General features: G+C 41.0%; 1 long non-coding RNA gene across 1 annotated transcript; it reads left to right on the forward strand.

Annotated features, from left to right (window-relative positions):
* Window positions 1-481: 481 nt before the first annotated feature.
* LOC115676138 (uncharacterized) lies at window positions 482-6987 on the forward strand. The gene is made up of 3 exons (XR_004005121.2): window positions 482-589; window positions 2118-2339; window positions 6361-6987. It is a non-coding gene; the product is annotated as an uncharacterized LOC115676138 (long non-coding RNA).
* The last annotated feature ends 1513 nt before the right edge of the window (window positions 6988-8500 follow it).

Here is an 8500-nt window from a genome sequence, read left to right on the forward strand (position 1 = left end):
TGAACTTGCTGAGAAGTGTTCTCATGGTTGTTTCAATCAACATTTTTAGAACCCCGACAGGAACCATGAATCCTCCACCGCAGCCACCAGAGCGTTTTGGGGTACCCGTACACACTGAGTTGGACGTTGCAGAGTTTCTGATGGGCGATAACTTCACCTGGATTAAGCACATTTCCACAGTGTTTATAGATGCAGTTCGGTGTGTACCTGTATATTTAGTGACTTGTAGTTTTTGGGGTACTTGCATATGTGGTGGCTTTGTAACTGTAAATATTATGGTCTAAGTTTGGCAATGGGAAAAGAAATAAGTGGATTCTCCCTATTCTCCCAAGTTTTATTTGTCAGGGATTAATTGTTAGTATCCGCTGTGGTTGTAAACCTCTGATGGCGATTTGAGGTCGGCGACATTCCTGGGACGTCGCACTAATCGACCAGTGGCGGATGTCGCGTGCCCATTGGGGTTCGGGGCGTGACATGAATTGCAGACATATCCCTACAGTCCATAACTTTTCAGTGCTCTAGTAGACATCAGCCATCTCTATACGTCACCAAATAAGCTGCGCTGGACGTTTGATGAATTATGCCACAAGTAATTATATTTCCTTTACTTAGTCATTTTCCATCTCTCTCTCACACACAAACAATCCTTGTTATGTAACTGTATTGCCTTTCTCTTGGCAGAAGATTAAGGGCCTGTTTGGTTCAACATTTGAAAGCTGTTTTGGGGCTCTAAAGTCCCTTAAGCAAATGCAAAGTTGTTTGGCAAATTTTTTGGCAAGCTTTGAGGAGATGCAAAGCTTTCCAAGGGCCTTTGGCTGAATGGAGTTCATGAGAAGCTTTGGGAAGTTACATTTTCGGAATGCAATTGGCCACTGTTCATCATTGTTCATCGCGCACTGTTCATCGTCTTCCAAGGAGCTGGTCCGACGGCCGGCCATCGCCGCCTGAGGACTAGCGTCCCGGCGACCGTCGCCTGGGGTCGTGCGACCCCAGGTGGTAGTCGCCGAGGTCCCATGACGCCGCCTGAGGTTGTCGGACATCAGGCTGACTCGCCTGAGGTCAGGCGAGGCTGGTCGGCAACCAGATCTGGCCGTCGGCGGTTGGCCGGCGACCAGATCTGGTCGGCGGCGGTGGTTGGTTGGCTAGTTTTTTTTTTTTTTTTTTAAATATTAGCAAAAGTGTTTTACAAATAATTTTTACCAAACGGTATTTAGACTAAAGTTGTTTTCAAATGTGATTTTAAAATATACATTACCAAACACTACTTGCATTTCGAAAAACCCTTTTAGCTCAATGGTCTTTACATTTTGCCAAAGGCATTCCCCCAAAACCGAACCAAAGATGCCCTAAGTCTATATAAAAAAATATAAATGGGTAAACTGTTTGGATCTTCACCAAACACTGCACTCACTTTTATTGGCTAACTGAATCTTTTTATCCTGATTTTTCTACTCAGCTTATCGGGGGAGATTTTTTTTTTTTTGGGTTTGTTGGGGTGCCTGCGGCACCTGGTCAAATATTTCATGCCAAAGCTTTCGCTTTTGCTGGCTTATATTTTCTCATATTTTCTTGTAATTACCAAAGACAGTCGCTGTCACCATCCACATTGTGTTTCTGTGGTTACTGTCACTCCTTAATGACACTAGGGAGAGAGCAAATTGAATCGCATTGATAGCATCTTCACCAAGTGAGTTGACTGATAGTGAAGGAGTCGCTCAACCTAGAACAACTGTAACTTATCAACCATCTCTATGGTTTACCAGAAAAATCTCCTCGTGTTTTTGCATTACTCTTTTGGACAAGAGCTTGGTGCTGTGATAGATTTAAATAGAGTAAGGATCCCATTGAAGCTTTTGGTCTTTACGCATTTTCATTGTGTAAACAATTCTCTTTCGAAGGGACGTAGGGTTTTTTCCTTCTTGTAATCTCTCAATTTCCAAGAGAAGAAGTCTCTTTTCTGCCACGAGTAACCTCCGATCTTTCAGTATTCAACAAAGTACGTTTTGCAGCTTCTTTGTTAAGCATTCTGGTGCACGTGCCAGCTTTTCTCCTTCCATTGTTTGATTGATTGTCTGCGTAAGCTTTTTTGGGAGGGTAATTGCTTTTAATATTTCCAGGCGACCTTCGGTAGTGGTATGGCTTTTTGCTTTGGCATTTGAGATGGGCAGAGGTGGCTCCTGGCACCGAATACATGGGTTGTTTGAGAGGGCATTGCCAAATGACAGTTTGCGGACATCTGTATTATTGTGGTGCTCCTACATTGCATATGAGATTGATATAGTACAAAACCCTTCTGCAGCTAGGCGTATTTTCTTTTGAGCCATTCACGCCTGTCCATGGTGAGTGCTTTCACCTTAAGCCGAAGAACAAGTAATGCTTAGTTTTGGAAAGTCTGCATATATTTCTATTCAATGCGTTCATGTCAATTGAAAATTGTTAAAGAATACCCACATATGCATAAAAACTATCACCAGTACTCATATCATCAATGATGAAAGAATAGAAGAACCTCTAAGGAATACAACGCATACATATCATCAAAAGATGAACCTAAAAAACAGAAATACACCCTTCAAGTAGATGTCCACTCACAGCATAGACAGTAGAATAGAGCTCACAATAATTTGACATCGATAAAATGGCAATATCAGAGACCGGAGAATAATTGCACTGATCAAACTTAGGAAGTAAAGCATGCCTTGAAAGATCTGGACCGATGAATGGAGGGATCTATCTGTAAGGACGTGGAATGGAATAGGACTGCTTAGCTTCATCAAAATAATCCATTGACATGAGAGCATCGCCCTGACATAAGTAATCCTGGAACAAGGAAAGAACATTTGCTTTAGAAACACAATATGAGCCAAAATTCTCACCAATACAAGGCTCTCTCTCTCCCTCTCTATTTCTGGTCCGCGCCACTGATGTAAGGATGTGGCATGGTCTCTAATATCACCACTGATGGAGTTATTCAATTTTAACCAAAGAGAATTCTCTCAGTTGTTGAAACCATGGGGCAACGTCCAATGGTTGAGCAATTAGAAAATTTGAAGATGAGTGTATTCCGATTGCTCGAGATGCAGGTCCAAATAGACCATTCCCTACTTAACAAAATGTATACTGTAAAATCACGCGACTGCATTAGATTATTTGAATCTCGCTACATAAACAGCACTTGCCCCGTCTCCTTCCCCTTTCTCTACTTTTTAAATTGCGTCCCTTGCAGGGAGACCTAGGCTGCTCCTAAAGCCTGCCTCTTTTGTGTGCCTCTCATAGGAAATGATCCATGTTTAGAAAAATTAAGGTTACAAATGCTTCAATCATGTCAATCAATTTTTATCTGAAGTAGAAACTCACTGACCTCAGTGTACCGAGGAGCTGATGTTGAGGCATCTTTTGCATCTTCAAGAGCCCCACCATAGTTGCACAATCCCAACCTCACAACAGATTCGTACAAAACATAAATCTCTAATTCATAAATCTTCAAGAGCCCCACTCTAGTTGCACATTTTCTCCTTTTCACCAGCAGCTTGGTTTCCACAAAGGCGCCGCTTTCAGTGCAAACTCAGTCACATCGTCAGCAGAATCAACGCGAACACCTTGTCAGCTACAGACAAGAGGGTTAAACCTCATCTGGGAATACTTATTACATAGGCGTGACAGATTTATAAAGTCCACCATCAAACAATTAAAAATTTCCTTAAAATAACTAATTGTTTCTTAAAAAAAGGCGGACCATCGGCTTTTGTTAAAATCTATTTGAGGTAAAATATGTCAATCCATCTATTCATGATAAAATCATTCTATTTATGAATTTAGGAAGCATATTATTTGAAAAAAAAATTCCTAAAACGAAAGTTTTAGTTCACCCTTTCTATTTTTCCCTTGGCCTTTACATCTGTATACATACATGTATAATATTGTCACTTTTACTAAATCATGCAGGATACATGTTGGTCTACTAGCAACTTTCTCCACTTTATCACACCAAAAGCAGACAAAAATCACATTATTTTGTTTCCTCTTTTGGCACGATGAAATATTCCTCACATGCTTATTTTAGCAATTGTGTTTCTGGAAGATAATTGTAATAATATGCATAATACATACGAGCACTTTGTTTTCTTTTTCCATTCAAATTTAGGTTCCTATTTGGACCGAGAGTATAGCTCATTATCGATTAGCAAATAAGAAAGTTCTATATACATATACACAGCTTTTGTGGTCACTAATTAACATCATAGAAATTGATTATCTATCTCCCCTTGTGAAATTATGCTTCATACGAATTTATAAAATTAAGAATGACAAAAAACTGGGTAGATCTGCTACAATGTTGCAGCTTGCAAGAACCATGCTCCCAACTCCTTCTTTGTCCGAAGGATTTGTCGGCATTCCGAGCAGTATGCTGGTCGTGGCAATCCTCCTCTGTGGTCTGAGACAGGTGCTATGTCCGCGGGTTGATGCTTGCGAATAAGAAGGGGACATGGTGGCGCGAGTTTCTTTAGCCTCCCATGTCAGCGGGTTCACAAAGTGCTCCTGCTGGAAGTGAAGGTGAGGGTGTCGACCGTCGGCGGAGATTGGGAAGTCCACGTGCTGAAGAGTCCGATGTCGTGCCACAACCATGTTATTAACGTCTTGGTTCCCAAGGGTTAAATGTTATATTTGAATTTGTGCTTTCGACGCTTCAAATTTTACACTTAACAATGACGAACCTTTCGTAATAGCTGCCTGCGTATTTGCTTTCTATTGTCTTATCTGCTGCCTTACATGTCTTTAAGGTCTCTTATACGCAAACGCGAAATTAGTGTGTTTGTAATTCGTCCACGGAAGAAGAAACAACGAAGAGTTGGAATTATATTGATTCCTTAAGCGGGGTCAACTACTTCTCTTCTGTTTTCAACATTAGGCTTTTCACTACAAGAACCTTGGTCGCATGAGAGGAGAAGGATATAGTGTTACTTGAATTTGTACACTACACAACATTTTTGCGTAAACAATAAAAGAAAATCATTATGAACAGTGAAATAAATAAATATGCTTATCCTAAATAAGGAACTGTCAATCTCTCATGATTAATAGCTATGTTTATTTATTTGATTCAATGAAGCTTTTGCCGGCGGATTCTTTTCTCATGACAAAGTTCTAACTGTTATGTGTGTGTACAGGTACATGTGTGCGTGTCTATATATATATATATATATATCATATCTTCTCTCTAGAAGGAAGAGTGACGATACAATTCTCGATATTCCTAGAATCTTGTGATATTAGGTTAATTCCTTCGTGGCATTCTACTTCTTTTAGAAGATCAGTAGATTTAAGTCCAAATCTACCTCATATGGTTAAATATTGGTAGTTATACCTAGGGGTGAGCATGGTCCAGATGGGCGGTTCCCACCCTAAAACCGGGAACCGCCCACTAAGTACCGGTTCCACAAAATGGGAACCGGGAACCGCCCGTTGGATCAATGGACCCACCCGGGAACCGGACCGACAGTCTGGTTCGGTTCCCGGGTGGGTCCATGGAACCGGTCCTACTAGGGAAATCTGCAAGCATGTGCTAATTCAAGATTGATTTTGGAATGGTTCGTGCTTGGCATTTTAACAGACACCTTTCATGCATTTCTCTTTAGCAATATGAACAGCATGACCAGGGCACTGACGAGGTTGTATGCCTCTTAATTAAATCAAAACATGAAATTTCTCTAGCAAGAAAGAATGCTGCAGAAACCTGTTGACTCAAGCATCTCTACCAGATTCCACACAAACAAAAACATGAAAATTCACAAAAAAAGAGGAAAAAAGCTAGACGTAAACAGAGATTTTCTTCAAGCAATCCACGAGCAACAACTACAAGCACTGTGAGCGAGCAAGGTGGAGGAGAGTCACGACAAGCGTCGTGAGCGGCGAGCTTGTGAGTCTGAGTGAGAGGGAGGCGAGGCTGACTGTGAGAGAGGGTCGGAGGAGAGCCCGTGACCGTGAGAGGCGAGGCGACAACGGACGGAGAGCGAGATGAGCAACAGAGGAGGTGGAGAGACTAGGTTTTCTTTAAGGGGTGAGAGAGAGACCGAGTAAAGGGTTTATTTCTATTTTAAATTATAGCCTGTAATTAAAAAAAAGAAATATATATACCAATCCGGTCTGGGGGGTGGGTGGGCGGTTCCACGCCTGGAACCGGGAATCGGACCGGTACTCACCAGTTCCAGTAATTTGGAACCGGGAACCGGACCGGTCCTCATGAGAACCACCGGTTCTGGGCCGGTCCGGTTCTGGGCTGTCCGGACGGTTTTCGATTCTTTTGCACACCCCTAGTTATACCTAATATATTCGTCGTTTGCTTCATGTACTTCTTCACAGGTCCAAAAAGTTGTGGTTGAATGGTTTTCTCAAACTAAATTCCGTCCTAAGTGCCAAAGAGCTATCTGATCTGCAAGAAGTGATGAGGGATAAAGAATTAAATCTACGGACTTATATTTATGAGATCCTTTTGCAAGATGATATCGTATCATGACGTCATACGTGCTTCATAAGCTGGGGTCATGTGGCATCTCTCAGTGTTCTTTCTTGTGAATTTGGCAGATGAATAATGACTTGACGGAAGGAAGAACATGAAGACAAGGCGGACAAAAGAAGGGCGGGAAAGAAGTGAATGTCCGAGGGCAGCGAGTGTGCACGTTTTGTTGCAGAGGATATTCCGGTGACGCCAGTTGTTATTCGAAAGAGTATATGCACTTCATGAACGTTACTCTTCCATTTTCAGGACAAATGCTTGTGCGGTAATTACATGTATAGAGTGTTTGACAGTTGCCGCTGCAAGTTGTCAGCACATGCGACTACATTGTTATGGAAACTGTTTTTTGTTGACACCGCATCAAATGACGATGTTTTTTTTGTCCAAGAGACTGAGCATCTGGTTGTGGACTAAGTGCGGCCAAGTTCTGCGCAGCATTTCGATTGATATCAAACCATGCAGGTGGTGCTTGAATGGGGCACACCATGAAAGACTGTTACGGAGGGCCTCGCCATCACAGGGAAGTGGCATTGAGAATTTTGTACATTTAGAATATAATCTCGTGTTTGCCATATTCCTTGGTTGATCTTATTTTCTGGGTGACTACATTTGGGTTCAGAACTTCAAATGCGAATCTGAACCGTGAGACTCAGATACGGGAGCGAAAGGCAAACAGAGTACTCTCTGAGCCAAGTTGCTATACCCTAACCCTTAACGATGAAGCATTACTTTCAGAAGCTTTTAGTGAAAAAGAGCGGGTAATATTCACTCCAAGTTTTTGAGTTGTATTAGCAGTCAGAAAATGGAGAAATGTTCTCCTTTGCATGAAAAAACTGCCTCCCATTTTCTCACTACCCAGCAAGGTACTTGGACGTATTTCACGAATGCCTATCATGATATGGAAGATGGTACAAATGAACCAAAGAAAAGTTAATTTATTCTTCGGCTAGAATATTATGAATACGTACTTTGAATCTCCCGCATGGCCAGTGGCCAAAAAAACTCTCTGCATAGCCTAGCAATCCTGTACACAAGTGACTCGGTTATTTTCCACAGATGGTACACTACGAACAAGTTGGCTTTTGCGGTGCTCGGATGAAGGTGATCGGCTGATAGGTAATGTTTTATTAGGATCTTGATGATACGTATATTTGACTTATATTTTGATTATATTTGGTGGTATTTTGGGCAAATATTCGAATAAATAGAGTGGAATTTATTTGTTTTTATGCATTGTGATTAGGTGATGGTGAATGATGCAATCGCGAAGATTTTGGATGCTTTTGATGTGTTTTTGAGCTGTTGGTTGGGATTCTGCATATAAAAGATCCATTTTCCAGAGATCCGTACTCACGGCTTAAGATCGCGCGGATGTAAAGCTGGCGCAGAATTTGGGGACGTGATTTGGCCATTAATTTCCATATTTTCCAGATCTGATTGAGGAGGATTTTTGTACTTAAATAGAACTCTTAATTAGGGACATTAGGGAGAAGTTTTTGCCTTTTATCTTCTCTTTCCATGTTGGATAAAATTTCTTTTTCTAGACTTTCTCTTTTTTTATTTAAGAGGTTGAACGCAAGAGGGGAGGAGAGACTTGACTCCAGAAAATTCAGAAACATATTATTTTCTCTTTTGCGCATTTTGTAGCCATGTGTGGCTAACTCCTTTTTAATCTAGCAAACGATTATCAAAGTTCAAGTTCATTCAAGTTGTGAGATCTAAACTTAATCCTCCTTCTTAATTTCTGCAGTATTTATATATTCTCTGTTTTATTGTTTACCATTGCTTTGTTGGTTGTTACAATAAGAGCTCGTTGTGCAATTGACAGGGTGATATTTTGCCAATTGAAATACCCAAACCCGTAATTGTTTAGGTGTTTTAATAATAATGGCAAATAATATGACTTGATTAAAACCAGATTTTCAAGTTGTATTATGAGAATATATGATCTAGCTTGAATAAGTTACGCGTGTGATTTATTGGCTA

Source organism: Syzygium oleosum, unplaced genomic scaffold (assembly GCF_021117445.2).
Source record: "Syzygium oleosum isolate NSW1041296 unplaced genomic scaffold, Sole_v2.1 Sole_v2.01, whole genome shotgun sequence".
Taxonomy (NCBI): domain Eukaryota; kingdom Viridiplantae; phylum Streptophyta; class Magnoliopsida; order Myrtales; family Myrtaceae; genus Syzygium; species Syzygium oleosum.